General features: G+C 46.1%; 1 protein-coding gene and 1 long non-coding RNA gene across 13 annotated transcripts in view; one reads left to right on the top strand and one right to left on the bottom strand.

Annotated features, from left to right (window-relative positions):
• LOC124528339 (uncharacterized) overlaps positions 1–702 on the bottom strand; it is a 55,984-nt gene extending 55,282 nt beyond the window's left edge. For 3 of the 5 annotated variants that reach the window (XR_006966155.1, XR_006966151.1, XR_006966153.1), the window contains exon 1: positions 229–702. This is a non-coding gene — a long non-coding RNA (uncharacterized LOC124528339). The remainder of the gene's footprint in view (positions 1–228) is intronic. The other 2 variants (XR_006966150.1, XR_006966154.1) reach the window with 2 other exon arrangements.
• Positions 703–1,013: 311 nt separating this feature from the next.
• Positions 1,014–24,217, top strand: part of APBA1 (amyloid beta precursor protein binding family A member 1) — a 207,696-nt gene continuing 184,492 nt past the window's right edge. For 7 of the 8 annotated variants that reach the window (XR_006966147.1, XR_006966145.1, XR_006966146.1 and 4 more), the window contains exon 1: positions 1,014–1,211. The gene's annotated coding sequence lies outside the window, so the exon portion shown is untranslated. The remainder of the gene's footprint in view (positions 1,212–24,217) is intronic. The other variant, XM_047101844.1, reaches the window with a different exon arrangement.

Below are 24,217 nucleotides of genomic sequence, written 5' to 3'. Positions count from 1 at the left end.
GAGAAATCTGTCCCGAAGAGGGGGAGTGACTTGGCACGTGTTACACGGCCAATTACAGGTGAGGCTGACGCCAGGACCCAGGTCTCCGGGGGCCTGTCCTGCCCACTGCTTTTCATTAACACACAGCACCTGCCACCTGCTCCCTACTGCAAAGGTCCCCTCCCTCCCGGCCACATCTGGGGCTGATGCCCTAAGCCAGCCTCAAATACATTTCAAGTTCTGACCAACCAGAATTGAGAAGCGGGAGGCAGGGGGGTGGAAACCCAGGCGGTCCGTTCCCGGCATCATAAGCTGGAGGCTTTTCGCCCGGCCCTCAGGACTGGGCAGTTTCCCTCGAGGGCTGCAAACGCGGCCAAGCTTCGCTCGGGCCCAAACCCGAGGGGCTCTCCCCCTAGCGGCGCAAACGCAGGACTGCAGCGCGTGCCGGAGCCACCGTCAGGCTGCTCTTCTGAGAAGTGCAGGCGGTATTCACGGGGCTGGGAAGCGGGAAAGCTCGGGAGTAACTAACGAAAGACAACACCCGGCAGGAGCCGACGCGGCTGCCAGGCTTCGCGGTCCTGCGCGCAGAGGTTGGCCTCAGCTGCCGCTTGAGGACACCGAGACCCCCTCGGGCTTCCGCCGGGGAGGGCGGAGGTCCCCGGCCGGCACCTCCGGGATGCGGCCGCATTTCCCGCTCCGTGCGCCCGGCCCGCGCACGCCGGGGCTCGCCGGCTGGGCCAGGGCGCTAGCGGCGGCGGCGGCAGGCACGCGCGCCGCGCACGCCCACCCACGCCGGGGCTGGCGCGCTGGGGCGGGCGGCCGCTGGGGGACGCCGCCTCGCCGCCTCGCCGCCTCGGGCTCGCGCGGCGCGCGTGCGCGCGGGTGGGCGTGGGTGGCAGGGGCGCTACTAGCGCCGGCGTGCGCGCGCGCGCTCCCCCGGGCGCCCTCCCGCGCAGGCCGGCCCGGCTCGGCCCCGGCGCGCGTCACGAGGGGCGGGCGGGCGGGCGGGCAGAAGGGGGTGGGGCCGCGGACCGGAGGGGCCCGAGCGGCGGCTGCCGAGCCCTAGCCGGAGCTGGGCGAGGGCGGCTGCGGTCCCGGCGGCGGCGGCGGGAGAAGATGGTGGCGCTGGAGGTAGGAGCGGCTGGAGCAGAGCTTTATTCCCGGGCTTGGCACCGGCGCTGTCATTAGCGCCGCCTGCTCCCGCGGGCCCGCGAACCCAGCTGTCAGGCAAGGTACCGCCGCCAGGGAGGGGTGGGTGAGTGTGGGGGGGGTGCCCGGCGCCGATGCTGCCCCCGACGGAGCCCCGGTCCTCGCCGAAGGGTGCCCCCGGGCGCGAGAGGGGCTGCATGGAACAATAGTGCGGATGAGCGGGGACAGCCGGCGACATCCAGGGGGCAATGCCTTTAGCCATGGAGCCAACGGGGCGGGGGAAGGGGGCGCCGAAGGCAGGGACGCCTGGTGTCCGGTGCGCGCTGAGATGCGGGGTTTTGGGGGCAGCGGGCGTGCCTGATGACAGTCAAGGCAGGAGAGAGAGAGAGAGAGAGAGAGAGAGAGAGAGTGTGTGTGTGTGTGTGTGTAAAAGGTACAGCCAAGGGGATGGGGGTGGCGGACCGAAGGTGTTGGAGAATGACATTTCCAGGAATCCCCGCTAGGATCCCTCATCCCTCGGCCGCGACTCTCCCGGAGAGTGTGGTGATGGCAACGATGAAGGCAGGATGCACTTGGTCTGTGAGTGTGGAGAGAGGCGCTGGGGTAGGTGCGGATTTGTAAAATCCCATGTGTGTGAGTGTGTATGTGTGTGTACTCGTGTGATTGCATCCGCGCTCCCCTAACTGCGCTCCAAACCCAGAGATCTCCTGGTGCCCTGACTCGCTGTCACCGCTGACTGTGGGACAGTGTTTGTTATCTTGACCCTGCAATTCTGAGTACAGTCTGTGTTCTGCTCGTGTGTGTGGATGGGCGGCGTGCAGGGATTCTCACTTCCCCTTTCTCTGGCTTCTGGACATGAGGATGTGGAAGTGTGCATGTGGGCTTAGGGCGCATGGCAGGCAGGAAAATAGGATAATGGTACCCCTTCTGGGCTTGCTAGCCTTCTGGGGTTTGGAAGGGAGCTTCTATCCCGTGATACTTCTCTCCTCGGCCCCTGTTCTGTAAGGGTCTCAGATGCCCTGACTCTGCAGTTTCTATTGTTTATCTCTTGTCTGACCTGAAGGAGAAGGGTCTTTAATGGCCACATTCATCTCTCCATCCCCACAACTTTGAATATCAACCAGACCTTCTTTCACATTTCAGCACTGCAAACCTTAAGGCTGGAGAACCGGTGATCTTTATGTTGCTTCTTGTAGAATGAACTCTGGAGGTGTGAATAGAAAGATGGGGTCAGGGGAGTGTTTGAAAAGAAGAAAAAGATCATACTGAGAAATGTTTGGTACCCCCCCCCCTTGGTCAGCGTCACATAGGCAGGGCGTTTTCCTAAGGAAAAGGGACACTTTATTTCTACGGCTGGTGTCATCCACTCTTCCAGCTTTCACAATGGCTCGGTGGTGCCATATGTCATTCACGAACTGAAATCTCCTGAGACCCATGATAATGGGGTCCTGGGTTGGTGAGGTCTGCTTTCCTAGCCAAGGTAGCCTGCTAATAGAGAATTTGAAAAATGTCACGCTGGCAATAAGTCACCCAGTGGGAGCCAGGATGCAGAATTGCATCCAGAGAGTATAGCTGTTTAATTGTCTCTGTGTGATAAAGATAGGCTTATGTGGGCTTGGGTAGAGATAGGGAGATAGCATATTCATATGTGTGTCCACTGCAGTTTGACTCCCAGTGCCTGTATTTCTCCTGCAGTATTTGTGGGAATTAATGCACCTCTACACTTAATATCTTGAGACTTCTTTATAAAATGTTGTGTGACTAGATTAGCCTGCTGAGAACATATTTAAATCACAACACCTTAAATTCTACTGCATTGCTGTCAGAATCCAAACTGTCTGCCCCAGTCCTCTTTGAAAAGCCTCTAGCAGGCATGGCTATCCAAGTAAATATATAACACTTTGGCATCAGAGGGTTCTTTCTCTTTTTTCCTTTTTAAAAAATTTTTGTTTTGGCAAAGGTTGCATGATATTGTTGTTACATCAAAAATAATAAAACTCGTGCTGTGCTCATACGGTTTTTCTTCCTGTTTATCTTCTCTTAATTAACGATGATATATAGACCAGGTGCTCTTGAAGCTGTGGACATTACATTTCCCCATGTCCTTCAGTCAAGCCTTCTAAAATTTTAATGTGAGGTTGTTGGATCTCCTCCAAGATTTAAGGATAGATTTATAAAAATGAATTTTGAATCTTAGTTCTTTACTCCATGTCAGTTCTGCCAATGTCTTTCTGAGAAAAGTACTTATGGAATTTAAAAAGCATTCGAAGAGGGTGTGTGTGTGTGTGTGTGTGTGTGTGTGTGTGTTTAAGTTGTCTTTATATTTTCAAGTAAAATCCAGAGATGTAAAGGTCTTACAAGAAAGTTTAAGAATGTTAGAAATTGACAAGGTAAATACACTGTTCAGAAGAAGAAGAATTGTACAACAACACAATTGATGACTCAGGCAGGAATTAGTGATTTCCTTTCTAATATAAATGTGATAATTAAAAAAAAATACAGTGGCTGGCTTTTCCAAAGGCTGGACTGGTAAGGTTAATGATACAGCTTGAATCCTATAATTCAGTCTGGTAAACAGCCTTACCTTTTGCTGTAGCCCCCAGCAAGCTGTTTGTTCTGCACGGATGCATTTTCTTCACTTAAAGTACCATTAATGCTTTTCTTTTCCATTATTGGGTCTCTTAAAGAAGTTAGTTTTTCAGAAAACTTGGAAGTAAAAGGCATTTGAAAATTGGCCTGTGGGGCCAAAAGAAATAAACCATGGTACGGTGGGGAGATGGGGCTTGTGTCCTACCAGGAAAAAGTAACTGTTACTAAAATGGAGAGAATTTCAAGGACTAGAGGCCAAAGTTAACCCTTTGGGTTACAGTCATTAACTTACAAATATTTCTTAACTGCCTACTTGATCTCAGGCTGTTTGTACCTTTGAATAGAGTTTGGGGGATGTCCAGAGCGGCACAGATGTGAAGAATAGGGAGACTTAGATCCTGCCCAGAAGAAATTCATGGCCTGGAAGGAGAGACAGGGCATACACATAACTGACTACTATAAAAATGGGGCAAAAGTGAGGTACCTGGGTGGCCCAGTCGGTTAAGTGTCTGCCTTTTGGTTTCGTCTCAGGTCATGATCTCACAGTTTCGTGGGTTTGAACCCCATTTCGGGCTTTGCACTGGCAGCACAGAGCCTGCTTGGGATTCTCTTTCTCTCCCTCTCTCTCTGCCCCTCTGCCACTTGGACTATCTCTGTCTCTCTCAAAATCAATAAACACTAACTTAAAAAAATGGGCAAAATGGCTACATTACCCAAAAAGCCGCATTCCTCCCATGCTGTGGGTGTTCGCAAGGTATAACAATGACTTCCAGTGGAAGAATTAGTGAACATTACATGGAAGAGATCACGTTTGAGCTGTGATTTATACAGGCGGTGTCTGGGCTGGCAGGGAAGGAAGGGCATGTGTGAGGAGGAGTGAGTAGCAGAGACTTGGTGACAGAAAAGTGTGTGTTTGCCCAAAGAATCGTGTGTTTTGGCTGAAGTACAGGGAATGCCAAGGGATGTAATGAGAGAGAAGGTGAGAAAGAGAGGCTTTCAAGGTTGTGGAGCAACCGCTGTGTGGATTTCAGTCAGTAAGTACCAGGGAGCCATGGGAGGCTTCTGAGAGAGAGGGTCAACAGGGTCAGAACTGTGCTTTAGGGCAACAACCTTGTAGCAATGTGTTGGACATAATGCAATGAGAAAAGACTGGTTGGAGGGAGACTAGATAGAGTCCTTTGCCAAATTAAGGGTAAGAGGAAATGAGGCAGTGGGAAGAAGAAGAAGAAGAGAAGGGCTCCAGGTGGGGTGTGGGAATAATCTAAATACTGACAAAGGAAGTCAAAAGTCATCATTGAGCTCAGCCGAGACAGTGATGGGGCTGTTGTCAGAGAGGAGGTTCAGAGGAGGGTGAGGAAGAGGAGAAAAAAGAGCTTTCATTTTGGCCATGACAGATTTGTCCAAATGAAGGGACTAGAATACAGGTGTAGGTGTCTCAGAGAGAAGTCAAAGCTACAAAGAGAGATTTGTGAGTCCTGTACTTAGGAGTGATTTTGATGTCTCAGGAATGGCCTGGGAAGAAAATGGAGCAAAACAAAGGGTAAGGGTAGGATCCTTGGGGGATGTCTGTATGTTGAGGGGTGGGGGGAAGAGAAAGAAGAGAATGGGAGCAATATTAAACAAGGGACAGCTGGAGCAATATGGTGGAAGTCACATGGTGACACAGAAGCTGGAAAGGTGAGGGAGCCATCACCATTCCTACATCATTCATACAGCGCACCCCATAGGGCCAAGGGCACAACAAAGGAAAAGCCAATGGATTTGACTCCTCGCTTTCCTCAATTATCTCTGAGGCAGGTGGAAGTGGGGGTTAGAGTCAGGGGTGTGGTGCATGTGGAAAGCAGTGAAGACAGACTTACTTTCAAATAAGTTGGGTGGTGAGAGGGAAGGGGAGTTTGATGCATCAGAGAAATGACATACTATAGAGAAAGTAATGTGTTTCTCGTAAGAAGGCGTGGGCCTACCTTCTCATCAGAGAAAAAAGAATCCATAGGAAAGAAGAGACATTGAAAATCTAAGAGAGACTCTAAACTAATGGAATGGAATCTTCAGGAAGGTGGGGGGATCCTGAAGGAGGGCAGAGGAAGGACTCTTGAGACAGAAGCATGGGAGCTTTCAGGTGGAAAGAGAATAATTTGGCCACAGTCTCCTAAATAAAGTCAGAGGTGGGCAGGTTGAGACCATGGGCAAAATGACAACTTGGAATATGCCTTGTGGAAATGTAGCAGTGAGTCAGTTAGGGGCGAGTAAAAGATTTCCCCCCAACTATGCAGACCACTGCACTGGGGGAGTGTGAATTTATAGTGGAGCCAATTAGCCCTATGTAAGCAGAGTTGGACAACTACTTATGTGATTTTTGTAATTGTGGGCATTTAATGTTGTTAAATCCCGTTTCCCTTAAACTCAATGAAGAGCGAAAAATGGTTACCTTTAAAATTAGCTCATTAAAAAAAATACTCCACCTGAAGTATTTCCTGTGACTATTCTCCCTGAGGGATTGCTGACTTAAATCAATAAAACATATAGTAAAAGAATGGGGGGAAAAACGCAAGTGTTTTCTAAAAGATGGGCTTTCTCTATCTGTAACAGCAGGATATGGCTTTACCGGGGAGCGTGAAGTCGATTTTTCAAAAGAAAAATCAAATATAGCACCTCACTCAACACCATACTCATCATAAGCAGTCAATAAATATTTGTCACATGAATACATGAATAAATTTATTTTTTTTAGTAAGCTAGGGATAGTATCTAAGATCTAAAATACTGGGATTTCTTTCTGATTTACACCGCAGACATTGAATGAGTTACATTCCATGGCCCATACAAGTTTATGACAGAATTAAAGAAGTTTTATTTATTCATACCTGCTATATATGTTGAAGCTTTATAAAAAATTTCGTTTCACAAAATAATTGTGTATCCTTTAGGCTTTTGAGTTTTGGGGCTGTCGTGATTCTGGATGAGTTTATAGCACTTCATCTGTGGTTGAGTGATGGTTGGGGTGTTCTAATGATGAAAGAATCTATTCATTTCTTCAACAAACATTCCTTGAACCCCTCCTCTAGACCAGACAACTATTCTAGGTTCAAGGGGTACAGTGAGGGGGAAAAGTTGCTGCTATCGCTGACCTTTTTGTGGGGGGAGATTAAAAAATAAATAAGCTAATATATATAATATGTCAGGGGATGGTAAGTGCCATAAAGAATAAAGTAGGGAAGACACTAGAGCGTGACGATGTAGAGGGTGCTGTTATTTTATAGAGAGTGTTAAGGGAAGGCCCTGAGCAGAGAGTTTAATGAGTAGAGGAATGAGCCATACAGCTATTAGGGGGAAGGACCTTGTAAGCAGAGAGCATGTCAGGAGCTAAAGGCCTAAGCCAGACATGCTTGGCATGATCAAGGAACAGCAGGGAGGCCTCATGGGTTTCCTTGCTTCACCAGGCTGTGTCATATCGTACCTCATAGGTGGAGCAGTCGCTTGGGGATCCTTAAGGGACTTGTAAGGCAGTGCGTTGCTTTGCCTTTCAGTCAGTCTCCCATAAGGCTGTACCAGCAGGTGCCATGTTTGGGCTGACCTGTGTGTGAGTCAGTGCTGGGTTTACCAAAAGACAGGTTGGGGCACCTGGGTGGCTCAGTCGGTTGAGCGTCCGACTTCAGCTCAGGTCATGATCTCACAGCTCGTGAGTTCGAGCCCTGCATTGGGCTCTGTGCTGATGGCTCGGAGCCTGAAGCTTGCTTCGGGTTCTGTGTCTCCCTCTCTCTCTGCCCCTAACCCACTCGCATTCTGTCTCTGTCTCTCTCAACAATAAATAAACATTTAAAAATTAAAAAAAAAAAAAGATGGGTGTCCTTGAGCTAACATTGAAGCTGGAAAACTTGAAAACTGGCTCCGTCTGGGTAGTGATGAAGCTCTAGTCAGCTCCAGGTTGTCCCTCTCCTGGAACTGCCACATGGCTCTTCCACAGTCTGAGTCCCTCTTCAGTTATAGGCTTGCTTTTCTTCCTTCCTCTTTCATGTCCCATTCTCAAGTCCCTGAGGCTGGAACCATGTGTTGTCCATCTGGGCATACCCTACAGCCCCCAGAAATACTCTCTGCGTCAGTGAGGGATCATCAAGTACTTAGGGAAAGGAATAGATGAGACATTTCCAAAGATGTAAGTAATCCAGGTGGAAAGAATGAGGGTGAAGCTCATCCACCTTGACTTGTGCAGACAGCTGGTTTAGAGGACACAAAATCGCCACATGACACTGAAGTAGCTCATGCATGCGGGGCCTGAGACAGGGGCTTGGGTGCAGGTAGTTTTAGTGGGGGTGGTGATCCCAAGAAGCATGAGTGAGAGAGTGGAGGAAATGAGACCGGGAAGAAAAGAAAGCCAGTAAGAGGTGGGCTGATGAGCAGATTACCATGGTGGGCAATGGAGGCTCAGTTCTGCTGGGATAGCATAGAATGCACTTTATCGTTGTCCAGCAAGTGGTGGGGAAACCAGGACGTTCATCCATCACGTGATACTAGACATGCTGAATCCCCAGCACTTTAGGGGTGCCAGTAATGGCCTGAGCAAGCCCGGGAGGCATCAGAGAAAGCCCTGGGGTGGATTAGCAGAAGGCAGAGCGGGCTGGAGGTGGGGATTTGTCAGTGTGCATGGGAAGTGTCCCGCAGAGCTGAGAAGGGGGCTGAGGAGACGTGAAGCAGGGCTTCGTTCGGCACGGAACAGACAGAGCGTAAAGAATCTTGTAACAGATAAGAATCAGTCCGGTAGCAGTTATTGGTGTTTTAATTTAGGGATCTTAATGCATTGCAGTAGCTACCTGCAATCTGGTTCCCTCACGTGCGGACCACGAGGAGCCTCGGTTATGTGGGATGCAGGTCACCATATATGCCCACGTATAAGGTACCCTCGATGATAAGGTGGTCCCCAGTTGTCCCATGAGATGGTTTTTAAAAAGGCTTTACATCAACTTGAAAAAAGCACATTTTAGGGATACAGATAAAGGGCGAAATGTATACTTGTATTCAATTTTTAACTTACTTGCTTATAGTTAAAATCGTATTGTGTAAAAATTAGCAATTTCAAAAATATGACATCCTTCTATTCTCACGCTGTATGATATTGTTTATTCCACTGTTTCACCGGCTCCTTTGACTTCAGAGTCTTTTTCGTCATTAGGCCACGTTTGGTGTGTTAATTTCTAACTTGTTTGAAATATAGTAGTTCTTTTTTTTATTTTAATGTTTATTTATCTTAGAAAGAGACAGAGTGTGAGCAAGGTAGGGGCAGAGAGAGAGGGAGATACAGAATCTGAAGCAGGTTACAGGCTCCGAGCTATCAGCACAGAGCCCCACGGGGCTCAGACTCTCGAACCACAAGATCATGACCTGAGCCAAAGTCAGATACTTAACCGACGAAGCCACCCCGGCGCCCCAAACTATAGTACTTCCTAAATGCTTGTATGATGCTGCCACTACAAACTATATCCCAAGCCCTGTGTGCCCATTTACATAAGAACAGTTGTTCCTATAGGTGTATATTCACAATCTCACAACCCAGCACGTCTGAATTATTTGGATAAGGACATCCAATATAGGAAGCTGTGAAGAAATATTTACTTAAATTGGTATTAAAAGCGTGGCCTCCTTCGTGCATGTATGCATGTATTCATTCATTCATTTATCCATCCTTTTTCAATCATGTGACCTCCATACACATTCCTGTGTAATATCAATGGTGATCATTTCAGACTCTCTTCCCCAGATTTTTTCCAGGTAATCTGCCTACCCCTCCTTTTCATGAAATCTTCAGGCTTACTGGGAAAAATGTTTTTGACATGGTTTCTCCCCTTAAAATCATCTGTCGTCACAACCAGCATTAATGAATTGCTTGATTTCAGCTCTTGTTATCTTGGAGATAATGGGCTCTTTGCTTTCGGGTGTTCAGAAGAAAGTAATTGAGAGAATGCCTCATAATGTGGAGATTTCTATGGAGTCAAACTAAATCTTTTTCCAAAATCTAATTTTTGGGTGGTAGTAATACCATCCCTATCCACTAAGTTTCCTCTCCAGCCCCTTTCTCTTCTGCTCCCTGGTAAATCAACTCGTGTAAAACATACAGTCCCCATTTATTTCATAAAGGAGTTGGTTAGTTATCATTCTGAATAACGTAATCATTCATGTTTCTGATTTCTAATACATCCTGTATCTTGAGATCAATTCTGTTTTCATTGTCAGATACACCTTATTTTAAAGACCAGGTATACTTGACAAGTTATGCATACTTTTTCCTCCTGTCAATTGTAGTATGTTTTAAATGCAGAGGAAGAGTTTGACATTGAAAACATTCCCACTCATCAGGAATAATTAGCCCTTAACATGACTGTTCAGTGAATTAGGATTCTTATACCGGACTTCCCTGAAATGATCACACTCTTCTTCGGTGGCTTTAAAATTTTTTGGACCATGATCCCGACTGAGAATACAATTTACACCATAGCCTGGCAATACAGATGACTAAATGTAAACACACATGTACACACACACACACGCACACACTTATCACTGAAACACAGAGGTTTCACTCAACAGTGCTTGTCCTTTATTATGTATGGTACACTCTGATATTTTCTGTTTTGTTCTGTTCTAGTCCATATGGTTGGCAACCCATTAAAATGATTTCAGCACTAATGGGTTCTGACATGTAGTTCAAAAAACACTGTTCTGTTGTATTACATCCATCAAAAAGAGTGCTTCTTTTTCTTATGGTGTGAAATGATTCTGTGTCAGAAGTTTAGGGTTTATTTCTTTCAGATCATCAGCATACCTAGACATCGGGCGGTGTGCACGTACAATGTCACAGTAGTCCTAAGAGGAAACTTTATTTTTCAGTCAATGTCTTATTTCTGAAAGAAGAAATTATTAGTGTGGAAAATGGAAAGCAGAATCAAATCTTAGTGGCTTTCCTGGGCTGTGCACACCACGCCTAGGCGCTGGGCCCTGACCTCACCGTTGGACTGATTACTCACTGGCCTGCCTAATCTCTCCTTACAATTCTTTCCTCCCCTTCTGCCTTCCTGCCTCTTTCCCAAGCTGCGGCCACCAAGCCCTGGGAGTTCAATTACTTAATTCTCAATTGCAACCTAATATATTTCTTCCCTGATGTGAAAATAGTTTTTACACCCAATTCTCTTCCAAATAACTTGAAAGTACACGAATTTTTTTCCCCCTGAGCTAATGCCTAGGGGAATTTTGTCCTAAAGGAGCTAGAAATTGTTCCACAGATGGAATGTTTCCATAGTGTTAGGGAGCGTGAACGTCTAACCTGATCTTTTATGTTCAGGTATGAATTCATCCTTTATGGCTCTCTAGTTATCTAATATAAGTACATATTAATTACTGCTTTATTTTTTTGTTTTTTAATGTTTATTTTTGGGAGAGAGAGAGAGCAGGAGAGGGGCAGAGAGAGAGGGAGACACAGAGTCTGGCAGGCTCCAGACTCTGAGCTGTCGCGGGGCTCAAACTCATGAGCCGTGAGATCATGACCTGAGCTGAAGTCGGATGTTTAACCAACTGAGCCACCCAGGCACCCCTGTCAATCCCTGTTGTAAAGTGCTCAGCACCCAGGGGCACCTGGGTGGCTCAGTCGGTTAAGAATCCGACTTCAGCTCAAGACATGATCTCACGTTTTGTGAGTTCGAGCCCCACATTGGGCTCTGTGCTGACGGCTCGGAGCCTGGAGCCTGCTTCCGATTCTGTCTACATCTCTCTCTGCCCCTTCCCCACTCATGCTCTGTGTCTCTCTCAAATATAAACAAAGCGTTAAAAAAAAATAAGTAAATGCTCAGCACCTTCCCCAAGCAGTGAATGAAACAAGAAGGTAACATCACAACTGCAAAGTGCCAGGCGTTGTGCTGAGTAGTATACATGGTTAACTCATTTGCTTCTCCTAATAGTCTCATTTACTCTTCAATTTCATCAGGACAGGATTTATGCAGCAGACAGGATTCTGAGGCTCCCGGATGTTCTCTCAGTGACTACAAGACCGGATGAGGGCACTCACCCCAGGTCCAGGGACACGTACCGTCTCAGGCTGCTTTTGCACTACAACAGTGTGTAAACCAATGAGCAGGGCTGCATTCCAATAAAACTTTATTTATGGAGACTGAAATTTGAATTTCGTATCTCTTTAACATGTCACAAAATTTTGATTCCTTTCTTGATTTTTTTCCCCCCAACCATCCGAAAATGTAAAATCATTCCCAACACCCAGGCAGGACATAAACAGGCAGTGGGCTTGTCCCCTGGAACTTAGTTTGCTGACTCGTGGGCCCAGACAGTTCCTGGTGCCAGTCTCCTTTGCCCTGGGGCCCTGAGGTAGCCCCTCACCCCACTCACCCAGCTGGCCTCCCTTCTTTATGATGCCCTTGTCCCACGTGTGTGTGTATGTATGTGTGTGTGTGTGTGTGTGTGTGTGTGTGTTGTCTTTCCTATCTCAGCACCATGGGGTGGAAAGGTTCAGACACTATCATATGATGCTGCCATCAATCAGTTGCCAATATTGAACAAGTCTCTAGATTGGGCCGAGCGAACCTCAGTTTCCCCAGCTGTAAAAGGGAGGATGATGAAACCTGCCTTTCCTACCTCTTCCTATACAGAGCTGCTGGGAGGGTCAAATAAGATATAAAGGGCTATAGAAAAGTAAGGTAGACATGTCACTTCCTTCTTAATGACCTTGGGCAGAAGTGACATCTCCCTCCTCTAACCAAGGGGTTGGCAAACATTTTCAGTGTAGGGCCAGACAGTAAATAGGTCCTGTGGGCCATACGGGTCTCTGTCACAGTTTTAGTGCAAAAGCAGCCATAGACAATATGTAAACCAACGAGTGTGGCTGTATTCCAATAAAACTTTATTCATGTTTGCCGAAATCTGAATTTTGTATCACTTTCACATGTCACAAAATTTTGATTCCTTTCTTCATTTTTTTTCAACCTTCTAAAAATGCAAAAGCTTCTCCCGTCTCCCAGGCAGGAAAGAAACAGGCAGTGGGCCAGACTTGTCCCATGGAACTTAGCTCCCTGACTCCTGACATAAATGCTTACAACACGTTGTTCTGCTTGTTAGCAAGCAACCACAGTTCCCTTTGGACCACAGAAATGCGTGCCCACTTTCTTCCTTCTCTCTCCTGTCCTTCCAAAATGTACATCCGCCCACCTACATTTTTTTTCACCTCCTTTAGCACTGGGAAGGATAATAGCATATGGACAGCATGCACATACGTACACATATAGAGTATATGCGGAGTACATGTTTGTTGAATCAGTGGGGATGAGAAAATCTGTCGCTTTTCTGTGTATCTTATTTTTCCCATCTTTTTAAAGAAATCCCACCTATTCTCTAGCAAACTTTGGGGAATGACTGAGTCAACTTCTGTAATTAAATTTAAGGGCTTTAAACTTCATGCCTAGGAGTTTTCTCTCCCCCCCCACCCCCGCCCCTGTTATTAACCATAAAAGGAAAAGAATGTCAGGGAAGAAAGAAGGAGAAAACAAACAGTCAATAGAAAATCAGCCTTTCAGCATCAAAAGGGCTTATTGGAGAATAACCAGAATGGCCAAACATTTAGCTTTAGTCCCTGGGGCTTTCTGTCACTACCCTGAGCTCTGGAGGCTGAAGGCTTCTGTGCCTCAGCTGTCAGAAGCCCTGCCTTTTGCTGCATGTTCTCAAAAATTTAACTCGGGGTGTGGGGGGGGTGCAGAACTCTGTGCCTTTGTCTATGAACAAAGAGAACCTGGTAGAATGTACTTTATTTTTTCGTCTGTGTTGCCCTATTGTGTATCAAGGAATCCTGCACATCTCTGAACAGCAAAGCCTTGAACACAGCTCCCAATTTTTTTCTTTCTTTTTTAAATGTTTATTCATTTTTTGAGAGAGAGAGAAAGTGCAAATGGGGGAGGGGCAGAGAGAGAGGGAGACACAGAATCCCAAGCAGACTCCAGGCTCTGAGCTGTCAGCACAGAGCCTGACATGGGGCTCGAACCCACGAACCGTGAGATCATGACCTGAGCTGAAGTCAGACGCTTCACCGACTGAGCCAGCCAAGTGCCTCCCGTTTTATTTCTCGATAAGTATAGGCCTGAGAGTGGAATGATTAGGAAATGTGTACATTAAAATTTTTCCTCTCAAATGAGGTGGACAGAAACTGGATGGTGGAATTATAACAGCATGTTATACGAACAACACGTTCGCTAGTTTTCCAGATATTCTTTGATGAATATGTTGCTCTGTGCTCTATCATGAGGAAACTCTATGTGTGTGTGTTTAAGGGGTAAGAAGAAAGGAACAAGCTAGAAAATTGGAACCAAAATTATTAATAGAATGCGCCCTTGAGAAAAATTTGTTAAGGAAAGGAGCAGTTAGGTAAGCTTTCAAATAAGCACTGTTTTAGTGTGCCCAAATATATTAATTTTCTGTAACCTGGGGAAAAGATCCACGGCTGGTGTGAAATAAATCATAATGTATGCTTTCAGCCTGGCACAGACCATTACAGCTCTGGTAGGTGCTGTCTGGCCTCTAAGACAGAAGGTGAAGCTGGTGTTAGAAGTCACGTGAAGTATTTGAAGCTTGCCTGGGGAAGCAGATAGGCTGAGGGGCTCAGGGTTTCATTCCCTATTATGTCCGAGCTGCTCCGGGTGAGATACAACATACTACTTACTGGTAGTGCGAAGACCTTTTTCAAAATGACCCTTAGTGGGTGGAGGCAGAGGGGTGCAGCAAGGTGGTGGGGAGGTAATTACCCATCCGTCTCCAGTTTCTTGAGTAGGAGGCTCCCCTTGATGAAGTCAAGAGACTGTTTATGAAGGCAGAGGACAACAGTTTGGTTCGTTACGTTATCTGCACAGCGAACCTTACCTTTTCTTCTTTCTAAGTGTGATTCCTCCCTGTCTGACCCACCTGCCCTTCTTTCTTTCTTCCACTTGGGCCATTACAGCGGGCTTGTGAACAAGTGGATGGCTCCCCCCCCCCCAGGCGGGACGTGTCTAGCAAATGTCTGGTTATCATTGATTGTCCATCCATGTGCAGGCTGTGACACTGAAGCTGGTCAGAGGTCTGTACCAATTGGTAGGGTTTGTGGAGGTCTTAGGCTGGGCTCCCTTGAGCAGATGCTGAGAAGAAGGAATCTCCAAATGCCAGCGGGTGGCTTCTGGTCACATGTGTGTGGCATGTAGCAGAGGTCTGGGATCTAACTGTCTGTTACAGTGAATCTCCTGTCTCCAGAGTCTTCTCTACCTCCATCTTTTGCTAGGATACTACAATCTAGTCAATTCCAGAGAAATATGTTGAAATCTCTTGTTTGTGGATCTTCTTGCTTTCATTCTCTTTGTGGATTTATACCTTATCTATGCCTTTGTACTTATATAAGTGGGGTCCCGAGAGGAAAAGAATAAAAATATATGTGGTCACACTGCCACCTTTAAGCAGAAGCCACTCAAAACAAAAGCTCAAGTAGAATCTTTGAATGAAGTAAGGGCACACCCACACTTCAACATTTACAGAACTGCAACTTCTTGGAAATAGGCTGATCGTTAGGAATTAGCCAGTCTAAGTATTATCTAGCAAAGTGCTATATTAGCTAAAAGCCGTACTTATAATCTGTTATAGCCATTAGCTGGATAATGTGAGCCAGTCGTTACTGTTGATATCTTTGGGCTCAGCTTGGGGATGTCTGTCTTCTGCAATGTTTTTTGGAAAGTAACCTAGACACAGGTCAGTAAACTATTGATGTCAGCCTCAACCATGCTTCCCGTGTTATCACATCAGAGTTAATCTTGGCAATTCAATAGTTAACAGAAACCTAAGTAAATAACTTTGGCAGTCTCCAAAAACACCATCTTGTTCAGGGAATCTTGAATTAAAGCAACTGCTCTCTGAGTTTAACAGGTTTACTGACAGGCAGGGCTCAGTACCGTGGAGAGAGAGCAACTGTCTCTCCAGTTTTTCTTGCATGACTCCTTCCTCTCCACCTAGCAGACCTGTCATTTCTTCTTTAGTGGAAGAAAATCTCGGGCAGGTCCCTTAGATCTCCCAATTACTCTTAAGTGGTGAAAAGTTAAATCCAGTCTATTAATCACATGATACAGTCCTGTGTAATAATTAAAATTCCAAACTCCTACCTGATTTTTGATTTTTAAAAGTTGCAGTATTACTTGAACAGAAGTGAAGAACCGCAATCTCAAGTGTAGTATGTTTGATTTTCACATATTTGAAAAGCCATCAAGACACAGAACATTTCCTGCCCTTCCTGCCTTCCACCCCACCCCCAGGCTGCCTCTCACCCCTCCCCAGTCAATATCAACCAGCACCCCCAAGGTAACCAAGGTAACCACTACTCTGCCCTCTAGCACCATAAAGCAACTTTACCCCTTTTTAACTTCACATGAAGAAATCACAGAGTATGTAACCTTTTGTGTCTGACTTCTATGCTCAATAGTAGAGAGTTAACCATGTTGCTGTATGTATGGGTGTTTCATTCCTTTTTGTTGCTCATAAGTAACACATTGTGTGAATATACAGAGTTGACACATCCATTCTTGCCTTGGAGATCAGCTGGGTGGTTTCTCTGGGAACATGCTCGTACACTTATTTTGCTGCACGAATGCACTCATTTCTGTAGGCGTGGCATTGCTGAGTCAGAGTAGGTGCATTTTTGGGTTTTAGGGATGTTGTCAGTTTTCCGCAGCGGTCTTAATAATGTCCTCTCCTGACCACAGTTCATGGAAGTTATCGTTGTCCCTCATCCTTGTCGGCACTGGCATCCTCCCGTCGGTTTGGCGCTCTAGCTATTCCGGGAAGTGTGCAGTCATGTTACATGCGTAGTTTTAAACCTCACGTCCTCCAGCTCGAGCAGGCTGTTTCTGCGGAGCCCACGTTATGACCACAGGAAACACACGCCCTGTTCTACTTGCAGAAGTGCCTTTTGCTCTAAACACAATCCCTTCTGTCTTCGCCCTGCTAGCTCTGACTAGCTTTAGATTGCTCACAGCTGGAGTCAGACCCTGACACTGGAGGGCCTATGCCAAGCTCCTGGGGTTTCTCTCGAAGGCTTCACCTGGTGTATTAGTCACCTAGGGCTGCCTTAACTAAATAACACACACTGAGTGGCTTAACCAACAGAGATTGATTGTCTCACAGCTCTAGAGGCTGGAAGTCTAAGACCAAGGTGTCACACAACAGGTTTGGTTTTTCTTCTGAGACCCTTCTCCCAGAGTTGCAGGCATCCACTTCTGGCTGTGTCCTCACATGGTCTTATCTTGGGGGGGCACATTTTGATGTCTCTTCCTGTTCTTACAAGAACATCAGCCATGCTGGATTAGAGCCCCACTCCATTTAACCTTAATTACTTATAAAGGCCCTGTCTCCAAATATAGTTACCTTGAGGATTAAGGGTTTCAGCCTTTGAGTTTGGGGGGGGGGGAGGAGTGGGCTACATTTCAGTCTATTATTCTTGGTTTAGTGTATATGTAGGGAGAGTACTCTGCCAGTTCTCTAGCGACACATGAAATACTGAAGGCACAGCCAATTTTGTTAAATCAAAGTACAATCAGGGGCACCTGGGTGGCTCAGTTGGTTAAGCAGCCAACTTCAGCTCAGGTCATGATCTCGCATTGGTGAGTTAGGGCCCCGCATCGGGCTCTGTGCCACAGCACGGAGCCTGGAGCCTGCTTCAGATTCTGTGTCTTCCTCTCTCCCTGCCCCTCCTCCACTCACTCACTCTCTCTCACACACACAAAAATAAATAAACATTAAAATTAAAAAAAAAATACATTTGGTCATGATTTAAAGTAATAGCTGGGAAGATATTTTTTTAATAATATAAGGAAAACACATGCATTAAAAAGCATAAAACACCCACATTTTTATCACTTGATGAATTTTAGATATGTATAAAGTACCACCCATATCAGGATGTAGAAGATAGCCAGCACCCCTTAGATTTCATATTACTCTTTCCCAGTCCCTATTTGTTACTACCTCCCCAGGGAAAACCACTCTTAGGCCTTCTATCAACATTTATCAGGTTTGATGATTCTTGAGCTTGATTAAAAAAGCACATATGTACTTTTTAAATTCAGATTCTTTGAAGTGGCATAGTATGTGTGAGATATATCCATGTTATTATATGCATAGGTAGTATGTTCTTCTTGTTGATGTACAACAATTTGTGTATCCATTCTATTGATAGACATCAAGGTTATTTACGGCTTTTGGCTATCACGAACTAAGCTGCTATGAATATTCCTACATATGTCTTTCTGTCTTCATTCATATTTCTTACATATATACTTAAGAGTGGAATTCTTTGGCCATAGGGATAGGTGCATATCCAGCTGGAAATATTTTAATTGACTGTTTTTATAATAAAGTACCTTTCTTTTTTATAATTTTAACATCAACTCTTCACAACTCAAGGATAGATGTAGGTATACATTGTGCTTTTATGTGGCAATTTGTTTCATTTGACTTTTTCTGATTAGTTTCATTGTCTACTTCAGTTCACTGAATGTGATTTTGTTACTTTATATATCAAAGGTAAACGAGGTATATGCTTGTGAATTCACTAGATACAGAACAGGTTACTCATGCATATTTGAGGAATATTTTTGTCACACTCTGTTAAGAAGCCAACAAGCTTCTACTAACAGGCATTTTGTTTGTTTTATCTGAACCACAAGGTTATGCATTCAGAATATTTTTCATTAGAAATAGTTTTATGTGCAGCAAAACAAGCCAGTGCATATTTCAGTTTTTAACATCTTAGTTGTAAGCATTAGCTGAGACCCATTCTGACCAAAATATAGCAATTTTAGCTAGAATACTGTAAAGCAGCTTTAAAAAACACCTAACAATAATAAAATGGCAAATATTTATGTATTGCTCACTATAAGTAATATCAGATACTGTTGAAAGCATTTAACAGACATTAACTCATTTAATCCTTGTAACAACACTTGAAGGCACACGCTCTTATTATCCTCAATTTACAGAGGAAGCTACTGAGGCACAGAGAGGTCAAGAGACTTACCCAAGATCACACAGCCAGTAGGTAGCCAGGGTCCAGAATCTATGCACATATAACCACTATCTCATACTGCCTTTGAACGCTCATCTTTCTGTTTATTCCTGGGAGTAGAGACTGTGGGAAAGAGCATTCCCGCTTTCTCCATTTCTGGACTTTTTCTCAGTTTAGACTGAAGCTGTCGCAGTTAAAATCTTGATTATCACTTTGATTTCCGTTAGTCATATGCAAAAGGATGCAACCTGCTGTCACTATCGTTAAAAAAATCACATTAAAAGAATACCTCCCTCCCCCCACCTTTTAAGCCCTGAGGTTATATTGGGGCATCTGTTGGGGGACACGGGAAGTTCCCATGGATGCCCTGAGGCCCTGAAGACCAACACTTGTGTGCCATGAGGATGATCCTGAGAGACACAGGCCTCAACCACTGTGATCAGAAGGCTCGGTCCCCATTTGCTGTGCACACACACTGTGCCGAGCCCAGGCAGGACCCAAGCAGGGCCCGCGCAGCGCCTCTCCCCAGGGCGCTTCAGAATCCAGCACAGGAGACAGGCATTCACACAAACCACACGCATGTCGTTGCTGTTGTTACTCGTGTGTGACAGGGACACTGGTCCTGTCAGGGTCACTCAAGAAGGACTTCTCTGTGTGCGGAAGTAGCTGAGGGGGTGAGAGGAAGGAGCTCCAGGGCCCTGGGACAGGAGGAGGTGTGCAGAGGGGACAGTGGATGTCAGGTGGCTGGACGCACCCCCAGGGCCGGGTCAGGCCAGAGCTCCAGGCTTCTCTTTATTCTGAGGACAGTAAGAAGCCATTTTAATGTTTCAGATAAAGAAAAGACACGATCAGATGTGTGCTTTCTCTCTGACAGTAGACTGGAAAGAGGCCAAGAGGGAGAGCACATGTGTAAACATTTTGCAGAATGGAAGGTGATTCCCATTGGAACACATTCCCGAACTCCAAGGGGAAGGTGGTGATTTGGAATCTGCTGGCAGAAGAGCTGGGATTGGAGAGGTGTTTAGCAGGTGAAGTCATCAGGGCTTGGGGACGTGCTGGGTGTGAAGGGTGAGGACATAGCAGGCATCACGGCAGATGCCGTTCCCAGGAGGGATGGGGTTTTCGGGCACTGAAATAAATAAGGACTGTAATATGGAAAATGACTCAGTTGGGAGTGTGGGCAGGGAGTGAAGAAGGCACTGAGCTTAAGGTGTCTGGGAGGCCTAACTGGAGGGGTGTAAGGTGGGTGCTTCGATATACAAGCCCAGAGCTTTAAGGAGAGCTCTGGACTAAAGAATATGCTAATCAAGCGTCATGGCTTTAGAAATTAGATTCATTAATCCATAGGGATGCCTTGAACTTTGGTAGATCAAGTGCTTTACAAAGGCAGCACGGATGAGGAATAGAGCAGAGAGTCAGGAGTTAGACTTGTCGAATTGTCCTTTCTCTAAGCTTCAGACCTCCAAAGTACATCTGGAGTGCTAAAACTGTAGACCTCTATGATAGCATGGGTGGTCCATACTCTTAAGTGGAGAGCCCGTATATGGCTTTAGAAACAATTTTTAGCTACCACGAAATGGACAGATAGGTTGAAAAGAGAAATGGCTGAACAGATAGCAGGTACTTCCCCATTGGTAAGTATTTGATCAATTTGTCTTTAAAATAGGTGCGTATTTTGTATAAAATGTTTATAAACGTGTTTCCATATAAACTTGGCCGATAGTAAGGTTTATAGTAACAATTGCTGAATAATTGGAAACGTTACTTTTATGTCCTGACCTCTGGGTGTCTAAGGGCAGCTTCTTCTAGTGTTCTTTGTAACTTCCTTGTGAAGGTAAACGCATTCACGAATGCTGACCCAGTCCCTGGGATAACTTTGTTCCTAATTTTGTTCCCATCTCCCTTCCCATGGTGAGAAATCGCGAGGCCAAGTAGTGGCTGGACTGGGAGTAACCAGTGGAAAGGGCTTGGCCCCATCCTCTTTACTTCCTGGCAGGCGACTGCTAGCCCTTCATCTGTCCAGACCCCCGTAAACAAGGGCATCGAGGTACCTTCCAGCTCCGGCCGAGTGCACAGAGGGGCGCTGCAAGGTTCAGGCCCACAGCAGGGCCAGCAGTGTGGCCCCAGCCTGGGCAGGCTCACCAGCCACACAGTGCTGGCCTTCAAGCCCGTTCTTTATCACCCTCATGCACCTACTCCCGGAGAGGCAGGCACCAAAACCCTGCTCTGCAGCCTGTCCGTTCTATTCAAAGGACTCCTGGCGAACTGCATTGGTCATTCAGTGCATCTGGCTTGATTTCCTAGAAAACAGTGCTGTTGGAAACATTTTATCTGAAGATTTGTAGACACTCACTATTATTATCCTGTTTTTGTGTATTTTTGTGTGCTCAAGTCTCTATGTTTTTTTCACAGCACACGTTCTGGTACATGAAGGAAGCCAACTTTTAAGGCTTGTTTGAGGTTTGCTTTTCTGTTTAATGATATGCATAAACGGTTTCTTTCATGACCTTGAGTTACAACTTAAGAATAAATTTGAGGAAACTGTTGTCAGGAAACCCAAGAAAGAAGTGATTGGCTTCGGTTAGTGTCTACCCTGAAACCCCATCAGATGGAGATTATGTGTAATATTTGGGATTCGGCCGTCTATTTTACAGTAGTTTTTAAGCACACTCGCCCTATCCAGCTACTTTGCAGAATGCTGATAAACCCTTGGGAAGGCGGGTGTGTTTTTATGGCTTGATTTTAAGAGTAACAGTTTATGAATCTTAGATATTTTATCTGAGGGAGGCAAGGAACAATAAAATAGCCGAGGAACAACTGCAGATTTGAGATTCCATGATTTGCTTTCTTTTCATTTACTTTGTGTGAAGGAAAAGGTTAAGATCAACAGATAAACTTTCTAGGCTTGAACAGTGCCTGCTTTCTGAACAAAAAGAGCTATAATCCCATTAAAATGTCTTGCTGCTTATGAAACCTCAGGGCCCAGCTTCAGATATTTTATTTGATGACACAGGTTTTGTATTGCTGTTACCACGGCACAGAATCCTGTCGAGGGGTTCTGAATATTAAGTAATGATGCGTTTCTTGAGGAAGCAGCGGGGTGAGAGGCTGCAGGCCCACTGGCAGCTCGTCGGGGGTGGGGCTGGGGGCTGGATGTCTTCTCCCCAGTCACGGGCCATGGAGTCAGGCTGCCTACCACCCTCTGTTTCCCTGTGTCCGGGGACTTGGGCATGGAGGGCGCCAACAGGAGAAACAGCGTTGATCGCAGGTCCCTGGGTGCCTGGGTGTGTCTGGAGCTACTAACTCACATCCCTCAATTCCCCTCCCAACTCTGGAACCGGATGAGAAACAAATGGAGCTCTGTTACTGATACAGCCAGTTGGAAACTGTGCCTTGGGTGTGCAGCTGCCAGGGACCGGCTCGCACGCTCAGCCCTGGCTCTGCAGGGACAGTGCAAGCCTGAGAAGCCCACCTGGGAGCAGAGAGCAGGTTGCGGTACAGCCCACAGTGGGCAGGCAGAGGTGAGGCAGGGGAAGGGCTGAAGCTGGGCCAGCTCTGGACTTCCGCCCTGCATTTGGGTCACTCGGGACACACCCCCTCCCATGAGGAGGGGTGAATGTTGGGGTGGGGCCGGAAGGGCCAGGAGGTTTCTCCCCAAGAATCCCTCCCTCATGGGACCTGAGACCAAGAGAAGGAAGCTGTTCCTGAAACAGGAACAGCGATGGAAGGTAATGATTGGCATACCTGCACAAAAAAACCAGACAAGTTTCTAGATGTTCTAAAATAACTTTTTATCACACAAGAATTATAGTAGAAAACTTATAAACCATATAAGCAAAATGAAGGAAATCAGTGTCGTTCATTGTCCTACTAACCCAAAATAATGACTGTTAACAGTGTGGTGTAATCTTTTCCCGTGTGTGTAACAGAAAAATACAGCCTACGTGCTATTTTATATCCTTCCTCATTTCGCTTAGCAATATCCTAAGTTTTAATAAATCTAGAAGGCTTATAAATTGGGAGCTAATCAAAATAAAACTTTTCCTATTTTCAGCTTGCTTATCTGTTAGAGGACTTGCTTTCAACTGGTTTTAAGATTAGCTACTGGAATACACACATGGATGGTGTAAAGCAAAGTAGAACAGTGACAGTGTATCAGCCAGGGTTCTTAGACGCTGGCTGACCAAGCAGAAAACTTACTGGATACAACTCTCTACAACTCTCAGAATTTCGGGGAGAACCAGGAGCTGGGATAAAGGCTGAGCTTCCTGGAACAGCATGCAAGGCCAAGCCTCAGAACCGGTCTGACGAGAAAATGCCATCTCTCCTGAGCTCTCCATGAGGTACAATGAGGTGCAGCTTTTGTGTCAGGACCCACCATCCAGTCCCTGATGCTACCCCCGTGTCAGGTACTCAGCCGTGTAGCCACCACCTCTTCTGCCACCACTGCAGAGAGAGGGGGCTCCCCGTCCTCTCCTTTCACCCCACAAGCTCCTGAGTCCACCTCTGTGTGCACATTTGCCTGGTGGGCAGAGCCCTGGTCCCATGCCTTTTTCTCCAACTTACCCCAGGAAACTGGGCAAGCCGGTGTCTCCATTTTTCTCCCCTGTTGGGGTAGGCAGTCTTGCCTTGCCAAATGGGACTCATGAAATGGTGAACTCACCAAACACAGAACAAAGTTCAGGCAGCAGGGAGCCAAATGAAGGATAAGTGTTTTGCATGTGCCTTGTCATGAGTCCTTCCTTTAACTGATGTTTCCAGATAAATGGACCAACCTCTTACCCCAACATGGTAGAAAAATTGACAGTGGTCCTGTTGGTTCATGTGGCCGGCACAAATCAAGGCTTTCTTACCTGCCTATCTCACAGGTCAGTAAGGATCAAATAAGATGAAAAATGCTTTGCAAACAAGGAAAAACATAGAAGCTATACTTTTTCAACCCCTCGACCAAGTTCTTTATCTCTCCTTTGCAGTCCAACCTCCATGTGAAGCTGTTATCTTGAGGATGACCATCTTGCTCTAGTTCCCTCCCCATATATACTTCTTGTCACTCGCCAGTTTGTATCGACTCTTCCCTCACTCCCCACCTCTTGTTTGCTGGGGCCCCATTTCCAGAGCCCTGTTCAGACCTTTGTCATTTTCCATCCCAAATAATTGCAGTCACTGGCATTTGAATCATTGTAACTAGGCATCTTCTTAAAACACAGCTCTCATTACCTACCCCAGCTCAAAACCCATCTACTCACAGAATAGAATTACCTCTCCACTACTCACAGAATAAAGTTAGCTTCCAAAGCCTTCACCGTTAGGACCCTGGCTTCCCAGCCAGCATTATTTCACAGTTTTCAACAGACAGCCCACCCCCCACCACCCCCAATGTCCTCTACTTAGACGGATTACTTGCGGTTTCCCAAACACACCCACCCCCCCCCCCCCCCCGGC

The sequence above is a fragment of the Lynx rufus genome, unplaced genomic scaffold (genome assembly GCF_022079265.1).
Source record: "Lynx rufus isolate CCGP_SWC_20201006 ecotype Redwood Valley unplaced genomic scaffold, mLynRuf1.p SCAF_10, whole genome shotgun sequence".
Taxonomy (NCBI): domain Eukaryota; kingdom Metazoa; phylum Chordata; class Mammalia; order Carnivora; family Felidae; genus Lynx; species Lynx rufus.
This window is presented reverse-complemented; position numbering and strand designations above follow the sequence as displayed.